General features: G+C 52.7%; 1 protein-coding gene and 1 long non-coding RNA gene across 5 annotated transcripts in view; one reads left to right on the forward strand and one right to left on the reverse strand.

The window, feature by feature from the left end:
* Positions 1-21,226, reverse strand: part of RIPOR3 (RIPOR family member 3) — a 74,230-nt gene that overhangs the window by 30,331 nt on the left and 22,673 nt on the right. Inside the window, exon 1 of one of the 4 annotated variants that reach the window (XM_069548822.1) lies at positions 636-739. The exons of the other annotated variants lie outside the window; for them this stretch is intronic. The gene's annotated coding sequence lies outside the window, so the exon portion shown is untranslated. Of the gene's footprint in view, positions 1-635; positions 740-21,226 lie in introns of those variants that run through there. 4 annotated transcript variants of the gene reach the window in all.
* Positions 12,139-18,135, forward strand: LOC138417820 (uncharacterized). Its single transcript, XR_011248306.1, has 2 exons — positions 12,139-12,320; positions 17,452-18,135. It is a non-coding gene; the product is annotated as an uncharacterized lncRNA (long non-coding RNA).

Here is a 21,226-nt window from a genome sequence, read left to right on the forward strand (position 1 = left end):
ACTCCCTGGCTCTGGGCCTCAGTGATCACATCTGTAAAATGGGAATTCAGAAAAGGATCAAGGAGACAACGGTCTGAACAGCACATAATGTGAAGTAGACGCCGGAAAGAGCTGGTTGTCGTGTGGCGGTCGGCTGACCGAGACCCCAGCCTGGAGACCCTGATGCTGGAGCAGGTGAGTCAAGGAACAACCCCTGGCCGTGATGGGGGAAGCAGCGACGGTTTGCTGAGCACCCACTGCATGGCGAGCCCCAGTGCCAGGGGCTGTCCCACTCTATAGAACCGTGACCCGCAGCCAGGTGTACGGACGGGGAGGTGGATGCAATCTGGCGGCGGCGGCAATGTTTATTGAGTGCTCATAAGTGCACGAAGTGCCTAAGTGAATTATCTTATTAGCTCCACACAACCCTCTTGGCGTAGCAGCTACCTAGCTCAGTAGATGAGGAAACTGAGGCTCAGAGAGACAAGGGAGCCCAGGGACCCAGCTAGGAAGCGACAGAGCCAGGCTGAGGACCCAAGAGTTCTCAGACACGGACGCAGATGCCAACACCTCTCAGGTATGCAGTCAGGCATCCCCTACTCTGGGGGCTCACCCCAGCCCCACGGGGGGACCCCCAGGACCCCCACAGTCCCTACCTGGACTGCACTGCTGCCAGCCTGGACCAGCTTGCAAGAGTCGAAGGTTAAATTGTCAGGAATGTTGATAGCTTGAAATCAGCTGCAATAGAATTAAGTGCAGCGTGGAACTGGGCAAGTGCTACAAATTAGGTTTTGAGGGTTTTTTTTTCCCCTGCCGGTTGTTAAACTTTTATCTGCACGCCACTGCCCCCACCCATATCAGCGCAGGCTCTGGGTGGCACTGGAACCTCCTCAAACTGCCAAACACCCCCTCCCTCCACCCCAGCCAAGCTGGGTGCGGGAACAGGAGGGAACAGGCAGGGGGACCCCCAAGGTCAGTGGCTGGGGCGTGGCCGCCCTGAGGGTTGGGACCTGAACGCCTTCCCACCACCCTTCCCCTCCGCCCCCCCTCACCCCTCCCTCCGTGCCCTTCTGGAGCCTTCCTCCAGCCTCCCTCTAGTCCTCCACTTCAGGATAAAAGAGAAAGACAATTGCTCAATCGCTCAACAGTTTCTCTGCATGCAGTTCCCTAAACAAATCCACCATCTTCCTGCCCAGCGCTAGGAAAGGAGGGCCGAGGAGGAGATCTAAGGTTCGGTGTAGACCCACACGAGATATCAGCCCCTGGCTGTGGACTAACAGTTCATGGCAGGGCCGTGAGGGCCAATGACCCCACTTTTCCTATGAGGAAAGAGGCTCTAAGAGGTGAAGAGGCTGGCTCAGGTTTCTGCGTTTTCCATGTGAGGACAGAGGGTGAGAGGGGTGGATGGCATCACCAACTCAATGGACATGAGTTTGAGCAAGCTCTGGAAGATGGTGATGGACAGGGGAGCCTGGCGTGCTGCAGTCCACGGGGTCACAAAGAGTTGGACACAACTGAGTGACTGAACAGGAAGCGAGGTCTGGCTGCCATGTGGGGGCTGATCCCCTGACTGATACCTCTGCTCTCTGCCTCCAGCCCAGATGTCACCTCCCCCAGGAAGCCTTCCTGGACCTCCCCCCAGTTCCCAACTCCCTCTAATTACAGTGGACTGTGAAAGGTGAGTTTTTTTGTCTCCCTCACTAGACAGTTGCCAGCAGGCAGGGCCAGGGATGTTCTCTGGGGCCTGGAGGATTCACGGCACATCTTTCTGGGACCAGAGGCCACGTGCTTCCCCAACTTCACCAGGCTGTGCAGCTCAAGGTGGAGGCCGTGGAAGAACAGGATAAAGATAAGAATTTCAACTGTGTTTTGGACTCCAGGGAGCAGGGGACAAGCATCTGCTGTAAGGGCCAGATAGTGAAAGTTCTTGGCTCTGCAGACAGGCCTTGTTGTCTTGTCACAGCTATGCAGCGATATCGTTTTAGAAAGAAAGCAGTCAGCGACAATATGCAAATGAATGAGCCTGGCTAAGTTCCCCCTAAACTTTATTTACAAAAGCAGCAGCTTTTGACAGAGGACCCCTGGCCGGCACTGTGCCTGCTACCTGCTCCAAAAGCTTAAAATCTCATTTCATTCTTTCATCACTATAGGAGGCAAGTATCATTATTATCGTTCCCATTTTGCATATAAAGAAACCGAGGCTCAGAGACGAGGGAAAATAAGTCATCCAAGGTCACACAGGTCGGAACCTTTAGAGCTGGGTTGAACTTGAACATGACAAGCTTCAAAGCCTGGCTACTTCATGTTAGGCTGCACCTGGTTCTATGGGGTTTGTGCTGACGACACACAACCGCCACCCCCCGCCCCTCAACATGCGCCTGAAGCGGGGGAAAGGGGGCCCAGAAGGGAAGCAAACTCATGATCGAGACCTGCCAGGCTGAGAAACCCAGCGCCATCCCCGGTAGCCTTCAGCGGGGTGTGGAGCCCAGGTCCCTTCGGACCAGCTTCGGGTCTCAGCAGCGCCCCCTCCTGACCGGCGCCTGGTAGGGCTGATCCTTGGTCGCGGACCCTTGGGATCGCACCTAGCGGGCTGCAGGACCGCCCCCCTCTGGCGGACTGGCCGTAGGCTGGCCGTGAGCTGGCCAAGCTGAGACCCCTGGGTTCCCAGGAGCCCCCAGTGGGCTCCCGACGGACCCCACCGGATGTCTGTCACCTTTAACCAAGGGTCATCCTTGGTCATCCTTGGCTCCACTGTTGACACAACAGCAGAACTGACCACTCAGAACAGAGGCCGGCCACCCTGGAGCTCCCTCTCTTCCCCGCAAGACCGTCCCCCTCCTCAGCCCTCTTCCCCCGCCGGCGTGATCCTTCAGCGGCTGGGCTGTGGGCAGGTCGGGCGGCCGCTGGCACTCTGCAGGGCATGAGAAACCAGCCAAGGATCTCGCGGGGGCCCCTGGGCAGAGGAGAGAGACACAGAAGTCATGCAGACACCAAACCTCCGTCGGCAGACAAGGCAGACAAGACGTGTCCCTCGCTGCCTCTCTGCGGCCCGGCGTCCGAGGCTTGGGGAGCGCGGGGCCAGCGGGGCTGCTGAAGGGGCTCCTCACCCAGCAGCAGCTCCCCAGACACTGAGCCGACCGTCCGGGTCTCTCACCGCCAGGGGCAGCCGGAGGGGGCCGGCCCCTGCCCCCGCTAAATCTGTCCAGTTCAGTGCTGCCCGAAGCTGCCCGCCGGCCGCGGGAACCTGCAATTTCACCTCATTTGGAGGTGATGCTTCTAAATTTAACGGCGTGGGCTCTCGGGACTGGACAGCGTTTATGCCCGTGTCCCTCACTTAGGGCTCTTTTAGATCCGCTCAAATGCCAGCCAGGGATTAGTTTGCTTATAGGAGTTTCCAAAATAGCCCTTGGTTTAGCAGGAAAGGAAATGGCAAAATAGCCCAGGATGAGAAGTGTGAGTTTATACCAAAGAGGGAAGGGCTGCCCGGGAACCAGACCGTCTGTGCCGGACACAGTCCAGCTCCCTCGTCTTCTCGATGGCCAGATCCAGTCCAGAGAGGTCAGACAACCTGCCCAGATCACCCTCAGGGGAATGGAAGGGCCAGAAGCGCCAAAACTCCCCCTCCCTGCCCAAACCCGCACCCCATAAAGCCCAGTTGCTGACCCCTGCCCAGGACGGGAGCCGCGGAGACCCCCAGGCCCTCCAGCTAGGGCTCCCCCAGTCTCCGCCGTGCCCCTCCAGAGCCAGGTTGGCTGGGACCGGGGAGACATGGCCAGGGAAATAAGAGAACATGGTTCCAGCTGCACGCGATCTTGAACAAGTTCGCTCCTCTCTAAACCTCTGTCTCGCGGTCTGTAACCTGTAAGGACTGGGCAAGGACCGGGGAGGACTGGGCTACAACACAGGCACGCTCTGGGCCAATAAGGGACGCACAGCAGGCCATGCCTCTCGGCGAGAGGCTCATCTCAGTCTCTAGTCCCCCTTTCATCCCGGCTCCCTGGCTCCCTGACACTTGTCACCCTTCCTGTTCAACAGAGCACAGAGCTGGCCCCAGGCACAGAGCCAGGGGCGGCAGGGGAGGAGCTGGAATGCAGTGGGTTGTTTTGTTTTTGCTGAATTTCATTTAAGGTAACCGTCCATTTAGAGCAGACGTCTTCTGTATGATTTAAAGTGTTTTTTTTTTTAAATGCTGTGTTTAAATGAAGAGAGTACGGACGTGAAGGACACTTAGTTTAAAGACAGCAAGTAGAAACCCCTCTGCCCAGCAGGTCACATTCCTGGGTCCTACCACCAGCTCTCAGGGACCACCGTGGAAGGGGCACCCGGAGCCAGGAGGGGACACCCTGGGTGTGTCTCTGCAGACAGACAGCCAGACTCACAGGGGCAGATCAGCTGACAGTTCCGGCTTCTGCTGTAAGACAAGAGCAAGTAGCTCTTGGGGAGCCCAGCTGGACCTCAGAGTTCACTGTCCCATGGCTGCAGAGCAAACAGAAACTCCCTGACTGCCAGATGGTTCACGACCAGAGGCTAGTGTCAGGGTCCCTGCTGCAGGAGGGCCCCTGCCTCCGTGCATCATGCGGTCCATGGCCCCCTGTGTCCTTCCTGCCCAGGGCAGGCCTGGAGGAGTTCCTGTTCTGCTCCAACTCCAGCCTGTAGCCCATCAAGGACCAGTCACAGGACAGGGCAGGCAGGCCCTCTCATTGGACTTCACAGCACACCTGTGCCCATTTCACAGATGGGAACACTGGAGTATGGCTATAAATGGTCAAATGCAAGACCCAGGGTCAATAACCCATTTGTGTGGCAGTTCAATTCAGTTCAGTTCAGTCGCTCAGTCATGTCCAACTCTTTGCGACCCCATGAATGCCAGGATGCCCGTCCATCACCATCTCCCGGAGTTCACTCAGACTCACGGCCATTGAGTCCGTGATGTCATCCAGCCATCTCATCCTGGGTTGTCCCCTTCTCCTGCCCCCAATCCCTCCCAGCATCAGAGTCTTTTCCAGTGAGTCAACTCTTCGCATGAGGTGGCCAAAGTACTGGAGCTTCAGCTTTAGCATCATTCCTTCCAAAGAAATCCCAGAGTTGATCTCCTTCAGAATGGACTGGTTGGATCTCCTTGCAGTCCAAGGGACTCTCAAGAGTCTTCTCCAATACCACAGTTCAAAAGCATCAATTCTTTGGCACTCAGCCTTCTTCACAGTCCAACTCTCACATCCATACATGACCACAGGAAAAACCATAGCCTTGACTAGACGGACCTTAGTCGGCAAAGTAATGTCTCTGCTTTTGAATATACTATCTAGGTTGGTCATAACTTTTCTTCCAAGGAGTGTCTTTTAATTTCATGGCTGCAGTCACCATCTGCAGTGATTTTGGAGCCCCCCCAAAATAAAGGCTGTTAGGAATATGATTTTGAGGAAGAATGACATGAGAAAATTTTGAAATAAGATGTAAGCAAATTTTCCTAAAGGAAATCAACCCTGAATATTCATTGGAAGGACTGAAGCTAAAACTCTAATATTTTAGCCACCTGAATTGAAGAGCCAACTCACTGGAAAAGACCCTGATGCTGGGAAAGATTGAAGGCAAGAAGAGAAGGGGGCATCAGAGGACAAGACAGTTGAAAGGCATCATTGACTCAATGGACATGAGTTTGAGCAAACTCTGGGAGAGAGTGGAGGACAGAGGAGCCTGGCGTGCTGCAGTCCATGGGGCTGCAAAGAGTCAGACTTGACGGAAGCTATTGAACAACAAAAACCAGAGCAAGATGTAAACTATATACAGCATGCTTTACTTGTGAAACAATGAAGTGAAGTGAAGTCACTCAATCATGTCCAACTCTTTGTGACCCCATGGGCTGTAGCCTACCACGCTCCTCTGTCCATGGGATTTTCCAGGCAAGAGCACTGGAGTGGCTTGCCATTTCCTTAACGTAACTGGAAAAAAGTATTAATTTGAAGAAAATCAAGAGGTTGATTAAGCTGCCCTTGGTCAGGCAGTAATCAAGCCGCCAAGCTGACTGTATGTCCGCCAACCTAGAGAACACTGCTTTTCAGGGTGAATCTGGGGTCTAAGGAGAGACTTTCCTCTTTAAAAAAAAATTTTTTTTTCCAAAGGTCCATAGATATCATCTACACGCCCAGCTAATTCCACTGGGGTTTTACTAGGCAAAGATGACTCATGAATTTCTGTGAAATATACAGAGGGTGTTTTAATTTAAATGGCCCCAGATCACCACTGACACACTCCATCGGCGGGTCAACCAGGGGTCTTCCGGAAGAGCCAGCAAGTCTTATCGGAAGCAGCCTCCTGAGGTCCATGGAGGGGAGTGTGTGTAGCTGTGGAAGTGGGCAGGGTAGGGAACTCGGGTACCCAGGGAGGAGGGGGTGATGAAGCTGGGCCTCTGGGAACACCACCCCCACCCTGGTCTGCTTAGGATCAGGAATAAAAATGGCACCAGGCAAAAGGAACTCGGCATCTTGCCACAGCACCCGTCTGAGGTGAGCACTGTGAGCACCCCCATTTTGCAGACTGGGAAACTGAGGCTGGTAAAACTGAAATGGCCTGAACCAACAAGTGGCAGCAGTAGGTCTTCAATAGTTCACCTTGAGGGACTTCCCTGGTGGTCCAGTGGCTAAGACTCCATGCTTCCAATCCCAGGAGCGAGGGTTCAATCCCTGGTCAGGGAACTAAGGTCCTACATGCCCCTTAGCATGGCCAAATTAAAACAAAATTCACTGTAAAATGTTTGCAGGTGGGCGGGCATGGCCCAGCTGTGCGTAGACCTAACCCTCATTCTAGGGGTGAATAGGTATCACATGGGTGTCAGGTGGAGGGTGCTAATTAGGGTCCCACTCCTGAAGCAGCTATGGGAGGGTCTCTACCTCAGCGCAGCTGCCCCTGGGGCAGGCTCCTCTTCACCGTGAGCATCGTCCCGTATATTTACAGTACCCCCCACCACACGCGCACACACCAGGAGCTCTCCACCCTCCGGCTGCGATAACCAAGATTGTCTGCAGGCACCGCACTGTTCCTTGGGGCGAGTGGGGAACAGCCAGGGTGGAGGTCGCTGCTCAGATCTGCAGGCGAGGCCGGGATTCGCGTGCTGGGGGTCACGAATGAGTTCTCACGGGTGAGAGGCGTGGTGGTGGAGATGCGATGTTCTGTGGGCGACACGTGTTGTTCAGGCTTCTTCTCCTGACCTGAAAAGGGAGGGGGACGCTGGGGGGCCTGGCATCCCGACGTCTTCAGAAGAGGCCCTGGGCTACTACCACCCTTCACACTCACGTGCACACGCGTACACACACCCGGGCACAGATGAGAGCCTGGAAGCTCGAGCTCAAGGACTTGAGCTCAGGGTAGAGGTTGGCCTCCTCCTGGGGGGGGGGGGCGGTGCTGGCTGTGGCATCCGAGCTCTGCAGGAGGCCTCCCTTCACTGTAAACCCCCACCCCAAGCCAGGAGACACCCAGAGGCTACGCAGCTTTTTAATCTCAAGGAACCTGACTGCTGACTAACGCACACCCTGGTGTGGGCAGCCCAACCCAGGCCGGGTTTGGATTCAAAGCCAGGCGGGCAGAGCTCTGATGGCCACATGGGCCAACCACTCTGCCCTGGATGAAACCAGCCGGAATTCTTGGTATCCTGGGGACACAGAGCGCCCCCTCACCAGACAGCCGGACACCAGCGCCCAGGAGTCCCTCTCCAAAACAGCCCAAAGGTCTGGGAAAGAATTCTGTTCCTGACTGCGCTCTGTGGAAGAACAGTTAGCGCCACGTTCTCCACCAGGGATGGGGTCGCAGGGCACAGGCTCCACAAAAATGCAAGGATTATTTTTAAAATCAGAAGACTGAAAATGAACTTTCAGGTCAAAGGGGATGCTTTACTATATAATTATAAAATTACGTTACTTATATATGTTAATAGGATGTGTTTTATCACATAATACATTCTTTATACCAGTCGTAAAATACTGTACTATTTAATATTTTTTGCTGTGGGGGTGGGGTGGGGATGAAAGCCTTCACGTGGCCATGTCCTCGGCCCCCTGCTAGTCCCTACCTACTCCAGTCTGTCAGCCTGCAGACCAACCCTTCCTCCTCCATCCCAGGGCCCCCTCTCCAGCTACCTCCCACCAAGCCTTTATTATGCAAATCAGATTCATCCTTCCTGCCCGTCTCCCACTTCCCAGTTTTATCTCCCTCCTCCTTCCTCCCAGTTCCACTGGGCCTGGCCCCCCAAGATGCAAGAGCTAAGACCTTCCACTTGAACCGAATAAGCTCATCTGAAAGCGTGCCCTACTCTCTTGGGACTCCATGGACTGTAACCCACCAGGCTCCTCTGTCCATGGGATTCTCCAGGCAAGAATATTGGAATGGGTTGCCACGCCCTCCTCCAGGGATCTTCCCGACCGGGGTGGGGGGTCAAACCCACGTTTCCTGCTTCTTCTCCAGTGATGGGCGGATGCTTTACCACTGAGCCACCTGGGAATTTCAGCAAAACGTGGCGCTGGGTGTTTCATCTCATCTGATTCTGGCCTTTGAGTTTGAGGAACGTAAGCACAGGCTGCCAGCCTTCTCTCAACCGAGGTCTCACCTGCCAGGTCTCTACAATGGGCTGACACGCCCTTGGACAGAAGTCACGCATGGACCTGATTCCTAGTGAGAGCGCGCGTATTTCCATTCGGGCCTTGTCCTTAGAGTGTCTTCTGGGACTCACAGACTATTCTTCCTGTGCACAGTTATCTAGCTTGATCTCCTTGGTTTCCAGGGGCTGTTTATACATCCTGGATGGTGATCTCTTCTTGATTTTCTTCCAGCCCTTCACTTACTTTCCACCTTGTTCTTAACAGGGTGTGCGTGCATGCGTGCGTGTGTAGCAGAAGCTTCAAATATTTACGTGACTGCCTCTGTGAACATTCCTTCTGTGTTTCCGAGTTAAGAACCTCTGAAATTGTTTCAGAACTGTTGACACCGAAGTCTAGGTCCCCAGGAGAGAGTTTTGTCTTCCTGGCAGCCAGGCTGGAAGACCCCCGGGGCATCTCTTTCCTCTTCCTAGGTCACCGTGCGCCCCGCTTCTCAGAAACACCCCGAGTCTGTCCCCTCTTTCCACCCTGGACCCCAGGGACAAGCCCCCATCCCCTCTCTGGTCTCCACTGGTCTCTCCGCCTCCACTCGACTTCTGCCCCACCTGAAAACCAGAGCAAGCCTTTAAAAATGTCTATCAGCTTCTTATACTCCATCGCAAGTTCGGGGCTTCTGGAAACTCTAAGGATTAAAAATGTCACCCCTTACTGCACCCACAAATCCCCAAAGGAGGCGGTGCCTAAGGATGGAACCCAGGCAGGGATGGCAGAGAGCTCCCTGCTGACCACCCAGGAAGTCAAGAGCCCCCTTGGTGTTCAGCCACTCAGTCATGTCTGACTCTTCTAGCCCCATGGACTGTAGCCCACCAGGCTCCTCTGTCCGTGGGATTTCCCGGGCCAGAATACTGGAGTGGGTTGCCATTTCTTCTCCGGGGATCTTCCCGACCCTGGGATTGAACCCAGGTCTCCTGCATTGCAGGCACATTCTTTACCTTCCGAGAGACCAGGGAAGCCCCGAGTCTCCTTCCTGCCTTCCTACCCCTCAAACGTTAATCACAACCGGGTATTCTCATGGTAAAGGCAGGGGTGGGGTGGGGGTGAAGGGGGAGAGCCTGGGAGGGGGCAGGGACTGCAGAGCCTTTACATCACCCATCCTATTCCCACCCTGTGAGGCAGCCCCTCACCCCACTTAGAGCCGAAGTGCCTGGACCCTGCGCCCCATGATGCTCCTTAGCCCAAGGGTGCTGAGTCAGCCTCCTGGAATACCAGAGGCTTCCCCAGCCCGCAGGCCTGGGACTCCTGCACGTGGGCCGGTGGAGCAGGACTGTTTGTTAATAGACGCTGTTAACAGCACGAGAAATGATCAAGGGGTCAGCCAGAGAGGAGCCATCTGGTTGTCCCAAGGTAAACAGTTTACAAGAGAAAAGTCCAGCTAGCCTGTCCTTCTGGTTTTTCTTCCTACAGTGCGGACAGAGACTGTCCCAGGCTTCAGCTCCAATGCCCCCCGGGGGTGGGGGATGGGGGTAGGCAAGAAGGCAGGAAAAGTCAGATTTTGTTCACACTTTTTCTTGCCCAATTCTCAGGACTGGGTGACTTCATGCCAGCTGGTTAACCCACATTGCGAGGATTTCCTCCCAAAGGAACAGCCTTATTTTCTAGCACCCAAAGCCTTGAACGGCAAGAATCTTCAGCCTTAAATTTATTTCCTGTTGGAGGAAAACCCCTGCTGGTCTCCCCAGGGATTGCAGCCCTGCTCTACCAACCACTACAAATGCCCGCGGGATGTGAGAGAGGGTCTCCATTCTTGCCATTCAGCGTGTGGCCAGTGGATTCCCAAGCATGAAAAATATGCATGTGGTTTAATAGCCTGAAATAAACAAATTGTGCTGAAATCAGAACCCGAAAGTGTTGCAAAACATTCCAGGCAGACACTGGAGTTGAGATACTACAAGCTGTTTACCAGTTAATTCCTTCTTTGCCAAACATTCTTACTTGGGTCTATTGGGAGATGATTTTGGTGGGAATGCATCTCCCATTTTGTAATGAAAATCACCAGGGAAAGAGGGCTCGATCTGCAGAGGCTCAGATTCCAGAAAATGTGGTCGGAACAGGTAGTTCCCTTAAGGGCAAAGCTAGTACTGAGTTTCACAATAAAGAAAAAGGACAGCTGGGGACTAGGATCTGGAGACTCTGCAATGACCCGTGAGAGCAACATCCACACATTCTCAGGCAGGGTGATGAGTACAAGCCTCGGGGTCAAAAAAACTCGTGTTCAAGTCCAGCCTCTGCCTTCTTCTAACTACGTGACTTGGACAAGTCACACACTCTGAGCCTCAGTTTCCTCGTCTGTAAAATAGAAACTGTTAAAATTAGTTCCTTTTCTGTACAGTTTCCAGGAGGTGCTTTTTTTTTCTTTTTAATTCTCATTAAAAGGAAAAACCAAACCATCATTTATGGCTTTTCCTATGTGCTGCTGAGGTCAGAGACCTGAGGTAGTATCTTAGTTTTCTGTAGCTGCTGTTAACAAAGTACCATTAAAAGAACAGAAATGTGAGACTTGCCGGGTGGCCCAGTGGCTAGGACTCCCGGCTTCTAGTGCAGGGGGCTCCGGTTTGATTCCTGGTTGGGCAACTAAGATCCCACACGCCTTGCAGTGAGGCCAAAAAAAAACCCCAAAACATAAAGTGGCTCTTCCTGTTGTTAAACGACAAGGATAGAATTTATCGTCTCATAGTTCTGGAGGCCTGAGTCCAGTCAAGGCGTCAGCAGGGCCCTGTCCCCTCTAAAGCCTCTAGGAAACAGTCCTCCTTCCTTGCCGAGTCCAGCATCTGATGGTGGCCGCCAGTCCCCCACCATCCTTGGTTTTCAGCCGCACCACTTCAGTCCTGCCTCGCGGCGACATGGCCTCTTCTCGGGTGTTCTGTCTTCACAAGCATTTCCCTCTAGTTACATAAGCAAGCACTCCATCACTAGGTCGAGGCCCACCCCAAAGGCCTCACCTGAACTTGATTCGTCCACAAAGACCCTACTTTTTTTCTTCTATTTATTTATTTTTGACTGCACAGGGTCTTCGTTGCTACATGCCAGCTTCCTCTAGTTGCGGTGAGCGGGGCCTTCTCATCGCAGCAGCTTCTCCTGCTGTGGAGCACCGGCTCTAGGGCTCACGGGCTCAGCTGCTCAGTGGCACGTGGGATCTTCCGGGACCAGGAATCGACCCCCTGTCGCCTGCATTGGCAGGAGGATTCCCAACCACTGGACCACCAGGGAAGTCTTGCCAAGACCCTATTTCTGAACAAGGTCACGTTCGCAGGTATGAGGGGGTAGGAATTCGGCATGTATTTTGCAGGGAGAACGCACATTCAATCCATAACAGATCAAAAACACGTTGAAAACACGTTGTTTAGCCAGGTGGTTTATTCAGGTTTGGGATATGCTAAGGCAGTGGTACCCCACTCCAGTACTCTTGCCTGGAAAATCCCATGGGCAGAGGAGCCTGGAAGGCTGCAGTCCATGGTGTCGCTGAGGGTCGGACACGACTGAGCGACTTCACTTTCACTTTTCACTTTCATGCATTGGAGAAGAAAATGGCAACCCACTCCAGTGTTCTTGCCTGGAGAATCCCAGGGACGGGGGAGCCTGGTGGGCTGCCGTCTATGGGGCCGCACAGAGTCGGACACGACTGAAGCGATTTAGCAGCAGCAAACTGGGCTCTGAGCATTGCCGGGGGCGGTGGGAGGAGAGATGCTGATCGTCCGGGTAAGAAACTGACAGCTGGAGCTGGGGAGGCTGTAGGGGAGGGGAGGGCAGCGCGCAGGACAGTCTCCCGGCAGCGGGATTGCAGGGCGGGGATTCCAGACTTGCGAGTGTGCTCCCTCCCGGCTCCCATCACCCCCGATTCTGTGGACTTCCGCTCTTCCCGCCGGCACCCCGGGTTCCCTTTTCCCAGCCCGCGCCGTTCGTCTGCTTTAGCCCCACCACCCCTAAGGAGAGAAGCTCAGGCTAAGCAGACACGGCCTCCCCTGGAAGGAAACTCAAGCGGAGGGGCCCGAGACAGAACACACAGGGGTCGTTCACTCGGGCTGCGGAGCGCCCCCAGCGGCGAGGTCTGTCACGAGCTCATCTCGGGTTCCTGAGCCTGTGGTTCAGGCCATTTCCAGGCCTGCTTTTCTGGATCCATTCAGGGAGCGCCACCCCTCACCCCCCACCCCACCCCCCAAACCCCCGCCCCAGATGGCCTTCCAGGAGACCCCCCTCAGCTTAAATTAACCGGATTCTTTTGCACCAGCTCATAACAGAGATGGCCAAAGTCTCTCCCAGCAGACTTGTGTCAGCAAAACTGGGAAAAATGGAAGAGCTGGAGCAGTATCCAGCATGGGATGAAAGGGGACAAGACAGCAATTTTGGAAGAACGGAAGTTTTAAAAAACAATCTATCTGCACAAATGTATCTGGAAGAAATGTTAAGACCCTGGAGAATTCTTGGGAATAGTGCGTGAGGGTGGGGGGCAGGGATTGCTCGCTGGGATCTCAGGCTCCGGTTAATATTAAGGGGGAGAGCACCTGGAAGATGTGGGCACCCAGGGCATCCACGAGTCCCGGGCGTGGTGTATGGAGATGAAGGTCATGATGACCGCTCCCTGACACACAGCCCTCTGGACTGCACGGCCCCCTCTTTCGGCCAGAGCATTGCGGCCTGGCGGACGCCCTCCCCCGCCGCCGGTCCCTTCCTGCACACTGCTGTTTTGATTCTGCGCCCCCTCAGTCTTGCCTCTCTTTCCTGCCTAATGAGGTGAGCTTCACCCGCCCCAGGGGCAGTTCCTGTAAAAGCCACAGCTTGGATGACCCAACGTGGTGAGTGTGCAGGGAAGCGCTCCCCCAGGGCTGGGCTGGCTGGAAACAGATGCTTCTTAGAAAGGACGGTAATGAGGTCTGAGGGTTCTGACGGCGGGCGGGGGAGCTGTGGGCGCCAAGAGCCCACAGCTGGCTTGGGGTCAGAAGATCTGGGCTCCAGCCCCAGACACGCTAATGAGACGTCCATCTCTCTCCTGGATAAAAGAGGGATAATGCACACACCTCACAGCATCATGTCAGGCTCCAACCGGATGGCAGATGTAGTCAGTCTGAAAACCACGGTGCTCTGAGTAACAGGAAGTACCACTGTCCCTGTGGCTATAATTTGGTTATTATTAGAACCTAAGGGGACTTCCCTGGTGGTCCAGTGGTTCAGACCTGGCCTTCCAATGCAGTGGATGTGGGTTCGACCCCAGGTCGAGAAACTAGATCCTACATGCCTTGCGGGCAAAAAACCAAAACATAAAACCAAAGCGATGCTGTAACCAATTTAGCAAAGATTTTAAAAATGGTCCACATCAAAAAATCTTTTAAAAAAAAACCCCCAAACCTAAGATCTTCCATGATGGATGATCCCAGGGGACTTTGAGCTTGAATGAAATCCTCTGCCCTTTGGGCGTGGGCAGAACCTGGGAATACCAGGAGACACTACTCCTGTGAGTGTGTCACCATCTGTGACAAAGGGGGGGTTATCCTGGGCAGGCCTGGCCTTCTCAGGGGAGCCCTGAGGCAGGACTGGCCCCTCCAGCCAGAAGAGGTTTAAAGCAAAAGAGGGATTCGGTGTGAGAGAGTCTCTATTGATGGCTTTGAAGATGGGAGGCCATGTGGCAAGGACACCAAAGGCCTCTGGAAGCTGAAAGTGGGCCCGGCTAACAGCGAGGGAGGACGCAGAACTTTAGCCCTCTGTGCCTATGCGTGCCTGCTCAGTTGCTCAGTCGTGTCTGACTCTTCGCGACCCCGTGGACTATAGCCCACCAGGCTCCTCTGTCCATGGGATTCTCCAGGCAAGAGTACTGGAGTGGGTTGCCATTCCTTTTTCCAGGGGATTTTCCCGACCCAGAGATCGAATCTGGGTCTCCTGCATTACAGGCGGATTCTTTACCACTGAACCACTGGGGAAGCCGCTAGTCCTGTGACCACATGGAATTGAATGATGTCAACAAGAACAGTCTTGGAAGCGAATTTGTCCTTAGACCATCCAAACAAGAACTCGGTCTACCCACTATCTCCGACACCGACCGCTGTTCTCCAGAGCTGGGAGCCCTGGGGACTGCGCCGTGCTTGCTGGGTTTCTGGCAGTTCGTTCCATGGCAATAGAAACCCGTGTGGCCCCAGTGAAAGTGAGTGTTAGTTGCTCAGTCACGTCCATCTCTTTGCGATCCCATGGACTGAGGCCCCCTTCCCTTGTGAAGGAGGCCTTAAAGTGGAAGGCTCCTACACCATCTCCCTCCTAGTGTGGCCTAGTCAGTAGAGATGAGGTTGGACTCCTGACTAGACCTCTCACTGGCTGTGTAGGGTGGGCTGCAAGACCTCCCTCAGGGCTCAGGACCTCAGTTTGCTCATCTCAGGAATGGGGATGGAAATTAAATGCAAATAAAACATCAGAGCTCCCCTGGTGGCTCCGTGGGTAAAGAATCCACCTGTGATGCAGGAGACATAGGAGACGCAGGTTCGATCCCTGGGCTGGGAAGATGCCCTGGAGGAAGAAACGGCAACCCACTCCAGTGTTCTTGCCTGGGAAGATCCCATGGACAGAGGACCTAGTGAGCAGGAGCATGTAGCGAATGGAAAGCACCAGAGCGGAGCAGGTCACCAGGACACACAGTAGATGCCCAAGAAACACGAACATTGTACATGTTAGTGACAGATATCAGCCGGCAGGGACATGCCGTTTTGAAAGCCTTGGCCCACTGTGGCCCATTTTGGCAAAGCAATCAAGGTATTATTTTCTACTCTACCACCACCACCCCCCAAAAGAAATCAGCCAGCTGCTGACAAAGAGCGTTGAGTCTGGGGTCGTGAGAGCCCTGCCCCCACACCACGGGCACAGGAATGAGCCCCAACCAGGTCTTGGGGGTCAGGACTGAGAGAGGGTGGTAGGTGCCCAGTGTTCTCAGTAGGCTGCAGGCCATGCCTGGAGCTCTGAGCCCCCCTCAGAGCCTGGCACACGCCTGGGAGTGCTGCCCACCTCAAGACCCCCTTCGCTCCAGCTTCCCCGAGGGGAGTCTGTGGCCTCACTCTGGCCCCCTCGGTCTCAGTGAAGCTGAAGTTCAAGGCCCGTGCTTGTGAGGACGCAGCTCACCCTGGGCCCTGGAGGAGAGGTGGGTGCCGTCTCCCAGCTCCGTTCCTGGCACGAGTCCTCGCCAGCACCATCACACCCCCCAATTCTCCAGCCTCCAAACCCCAGGGACCCTCTGACGGCCCTTCCAGCTCCTGCGGTCCTCGGAGTGGCCGCGAAGCTCGGCTGCCCCCACCCCAGCCTCCATCAGCCCTCCCTCTTCTGCGCCCACGGACCCCAGTCCCAGCCACACTAGGCTGGGGCTTGGGCAGTGGAGACAGTAAGTTTCCAATTAATCACTGCTGGGGACTTCCTTGGTGGTCCAGTGGTTAAGAATTTTTCTGCCAAGGCAAGGGGCGGGGGTTCGATTCCTGGTCCGGGAAGACCCCACGGGCCTCGGGGCAACAAGGCCCAAGGGCCACGATATGCCCAGAGCCTGTGCTCCACAATAAGAAGTCACCGCAGCTGAGAGCAGCCCCGACTCGGCACAACTAGAGGAAGCCTGCGAGCGGCAACGAAGACCCAGCACAGCCAACAAATGAATAAATAAAATTCGAAAAAAAAGGAGGCAGTCAAGGAGAAGGACTGCTACCTTAGCCCCTCCTTCCCACCGTGGCTTTAGATGAGAAACAAACAATCATGATTCGCCTGCTAGGGATGCCAGTCGATCATAGGGAGGCACCATCTGACATCCACCAGGATGGCCATAATCCAAGAGATGGACAAGAGCAAGCGTGGAGACCCCGGGGCCCTCAGACACTGCTAGTGGGCACGCAGGACGGCGCAGCCGCCTAGGAAGACGGCCTGGCAGTTCCCCCCAAAGAGTTAAACACAGACTTAACATATGACCCAGCAATCCCACTCCCAGATATATCCCCAAAGGAACGAAAACATATGTCCTCACAAAGCCTGTACGCAAATGTTCGCAGCGGCGTTATTCCCAAGAGCCAAGAAGTAAAAACCATCCAAATGCTCATCAACTGATGAAAGATAAACAGAGTGTGGTGCATGGACACAATGGGATATTTTCCAGCCATCTAAAGGAATGCAGCACGGATATGTGTTACAACGTAGATGAATCTAGAAAACATGCTGACGAAAAGAAGCCAGATGCAACAGGCAATGCATTATACGATTCCATTTGTACGAAGAGCCCGGAACAGGCAAATCCAGGAGACAGGAACCAGACCAGTGGTTGCCACAGTCGGGACCAGAGGAGAGCGGGCGTGACTGCTCACGTGTCCAGGGTGTCTTCTGGGGACCCTGAAACTGTCCTGCGGGCTTCCCTGGCAGTCTAGCGGTTAAGACTTCACCTTTCCAATGCAGGGAGTGTGGGTTGGATCCCTGGTCAACTCACATGCCTCTTGGGCAAAAAACCAAAACATTATGCAGAAGTAAGTGGTAAGAAATTCAATAAAGACTTTAAAAATGGTCTACACCGGATGGGGGTGGGGGGGGAATCTTTGATTAAAAAAAAAACAACAACTGTTCTGGTGTTGGATTGTGGCAATGGTTGGGAAGATCCTCCAGGGGTAGGAATGGCAACCCACACCAGTATTCTTGCCTGGGGAATCCCATGGACAGAGGAGCCTGTCGGGTTACAGTCCAGGGGGTCACAAAGAGTGGACACAATGGTTGGAGGACTTCATGAAAAGGCTAAAAGCCCCTGAATTGTACACTTTAAACGGTGCGCTTTATGGTATGTGAACTATGACTGAATTTTTTTAAGAGAGATTTTTTTTTTTTTTCTTGAGAGCAGCCTACCATGCGTCACCTTGCCTGGGTGACCTGGTCAAGCCTGCAGCTCCCCATCTGTGAAACAGGACTAACCGCAGCGCTGCCTTGTGGGTCCACTGACATCACAGAAGGAAAGGCAGGCAAGCTGTGCTCAAGATGAATGGAACTCCCGTTAGGATGAGTCCTGGGACAAGCGCAAACTTGGGGTGGTCTCCCGAGGGGCCGTCTCCCCCAGCAACGCGGCCCCCTGACACACTTGCTGCCTGGTGGCTGTCCCCACCTTTCCACCCCCGCTGCCTGGCTCCCTGTTCCCTCTGCCTGGAATGTCCTGCTCAGCCACACTCAGCAGGTCCAGACTCGCCCCTGCCATCAGCGGTGCCCTCACCAGAAGCCTCCCCTCCGACCAGATCCCGCTGACCCATCAGAGCCTCGGAAAACGCCGCGCCCTTCTGGAAGCTCTTAAAGGGACCCAATGAGCGCAGACTGTCACACGGATGAGCTTTCATCTCCCGAGTCAGGCTCTGGGCAACTCTAGGTGAAGGGTCACGTCTGATTTTCACATATCCCAAATTTCATTCATTGATCACCTTTACAATTTCCCCCATGTTTGAGGACCACCTGTATTTCAAGTTCCTTAATGCTTTTTCAAATCAACTCCCTTTTCAAAAACTAGAAAAAATTATAAAGATGCTTTTCATAACTGTAAGTGAAGAGCTACTGTCGTTTGCCATCAATAGTAATATAAACAGTAACTGCGAAATAGTCACACTGAACACAATGTCACGTTCAAGCGCTGGTAGGCACGCTTGCCTACCAAGCCTCTGAGCTTTCAAGGGGAAGCGGGGAAGATTTCAGGGTCTTAGGGAGGCATCAAAGACATACTGACGATAAGCAGAGACTTTCTGATTGGCATCATCAGAACTGAAAGGTGCTTGAAAAGGGACTAAGGCATGATCCATGAGTCACTGTTACTGAATTTCTGTGCCTCTTGAACCATCTCCCCTCATCTCCTGCAAGCTGTTACTTAACATCTCCTTTCCTGGCCCCTCATCTAAGTGGGACCACCCCTGCCCCCCTTTTCCCAACCACCCATCCCAGCTTTACTTTATCTCCTTAGCATTTAATACCATCTGATATTCCTCCAGGCTACATCTTCCTTCTCTGTCACCCCAGCTAGAATCCAGGCCCTAAGAAGCAGTTTCCTGCTAACAGCCCAGCCTCCCCAGAAGGTACCTGGCTCCTAGGAGGCTTCAGTCAGAATCTGCCAGATGGATGGATCTGGTATCTCCAGTGGCTTTGTGCTATCTTAACACTAGCTTTGTATCAAATCTTATACACAGGAGATGGCCCAGTAAACAATTGTTGAGTGAGCCAGTGAATGAATGAATTCATCAATCGACACATTTTTGCCTGGAGAGTGGAGCTCTCAGTTTTTGATATAATCCAGACTTCCTTGTGTGTATATGTTTTCAAAGTCCCTGATTCTAAATTCTTCCTGCAGATTGTCTCCAGGACTCAAGGAATGGGGCGGCTTTGCCAAGAACAGAATTTGAATTTTCAGGCCTCTCGTTTAGATTAAATAGAGATGGTTTACCGGGAAAAGAAAGTTGGGGACCCCAAGAAGTTGCGGGGAGATCTGGAGAGCCTTCCCCAGAGCCAAAGCCCTCCGTGCCCCTCTGCCCAGCGCCCCTGGCAACCTGCCGAGCTGGAGAAGCCAGCCAGCCATTCAGGCACGCTGCAGTTACGAAGTGATCCTAAGTACATCAAGATGGGTGCATTGACGCGAGCCACTTGGAGAGGATCTGGAATGAATTGGGGGGTTGTTAAGATTACCGATTTAAGCCTCTCCTCACAGGAAAAATATTTATTTCACTGAGCTCTGCTTTTTGGAAGCTGCGCCTGTAACAGTCTGCATCGATCTAGCAGAGTTTTGGCTACTGCTGGGTTTTGTCTCCTCTTCTGGTGTGTGTGTGTGTGCGTGTGTGTGCATGTGTGTGTCCATGATTATTAAGCAATCAGCCAGAATGCACAGCCAGGACACTCTGCTCTACTTTAACCAGAAAAAAAAAAAAAAAGGACACAAACTGAGTTCGTGGCAGGAGACACAAGACCTGGAGGTTTTATCTTCAAAGATGCCTGCTTGCAACAGGCAACTGCCTGTTTCTTTTCCTGTTTATCTGATATGCGCTCTCCCCACCCCCGGCTTTGGAGAGAAAAATACAGACAAGCATAGGGAAGAAAATAAAATTAACTCCCTCCTGCTCTTCCAAGGAGCACGATTATTTTCTAGAGCACTGTGTTCTTCCCATTCCTTTTCTACTCTTTGGAGCTCAGGGGCCTGGGTTAGAATCTCAGATCTGCCACTTTCTGGCTGTGTGACACTGAAAGTCTCCACTTGGATCCTCTGCTTCCTCATCTGTAAAATGGAGTAATAACAGTACCCACCTCTTCGGGTTGTTGGGAGGAGTAAGTAAGAAAGAACTTGGCAGAGTTTCTGGCACAGAGTAAACGCTCAATAAATGTTACATATTTTTATAGGATCAATATAGTCAATATTTATACCTTCTTTTGCATGAAAGGCTGAAGCACATACAGTTTCCCATTTCACTATTCTCATCAGCATTTTTACTGATGACAAAATAGTCCATCACAGGACTTGTTGTTCAGTCGTGTCTGACTCCTTTGCAACCCCTATGAAGTGTAGCCCGCCAGGCTCCTCTGTTCATGGGATTTCCTAGGCAAGAATAACTGGAGTGGGTTGCCATTTCCTTCTCCAGTCTATGGGGTTGCAAAGAGTCGGACACGACTGAGCGACTTCACTTCACTTCAATGGATAGAAATAGAGGATGCCTCCACAATATTACAAAGATAGCTGTAACAGACTTCTCCAAATATTGGTGTGCAATTGATGTTCCTTAGGATGAGTTCTCAGAAGTGGAATTATTAAGTCAAATGGTATGAACACTTCCAAGAATCTCAATACATCATATTTAGCATTGCAAGTCATTTCCAGAAAGATTACCCACGGATGTCTATGAGAGAATCCATCTCACCATGTTGCAACTGCATTATTTTTTCACTGTTGCTAAGATGACAGGGGAAAATGTCATCTCATTCTTTCATTTGCATTTTTAAAATTTTTACCAACTATTTTTCTAATACTGATTTTTAAAAATCAGCTACAATATGTTGAGTGCTTACTATACACCAAACATGGGCTAAGGGCTCTTTAAATTATCTCAGTCACACTCTGGGTAAGAAGTGGAAACAGGGGCTTGATCAGATGTTTATACACCTGTGTTCACAGCAGCATTTATTCACAATCCCCAAAAGGTAGAAGCAACTCCAGTGTCTATTGACAGATAAATGGATAAACAAAATGCTGCCTATTCAAACAACAGAATATTCTTCAGCTTTAAAAATGTAAGAAATTCTGACACAGGCTACAGGATGGGTGAACGCTGAAGACATTGTGCTGAGTGAAATAAACCAGCCAAAAAGGACAAGTCTGGTTTGATTCCACTTACATGAGGTTCCTAAAGTAATCGGATTCACAGAGACAGAAGTGAGAATGGTGGTTACCAAGGACTGGGGGAGAGGGGATGAGGAGCTATTGTTTAATGGGTGCAGGGTTTCAGGGGGCGAAGACGAAACGATTCTGAAGATGAACGGCCGTGATGACTGCACGATGGTGTGAATGTATGTGATCCCACAGAACTGTGCACTTAAATATGATCAAAATGGTAACTTTAGTGTGATATACATTTTAGCACACAGAAATGGCTTAATCAATTCTC

Source organism: Ovis canadensis, chromosome 13 (genome assembly GCF_042477335.2).
Source record: "Ovis canadensis isolate MfBH-ARS-UI-01 breed Bighorn chromosome 13, ARS-UI_OviCan_v2, whole genome shotgun sequence".
NCBI lineage: Eukaryota > Metazoa > Chordata > Mammalia > Artiodactyla > Bovidae > Ovis > Ovis canadensis.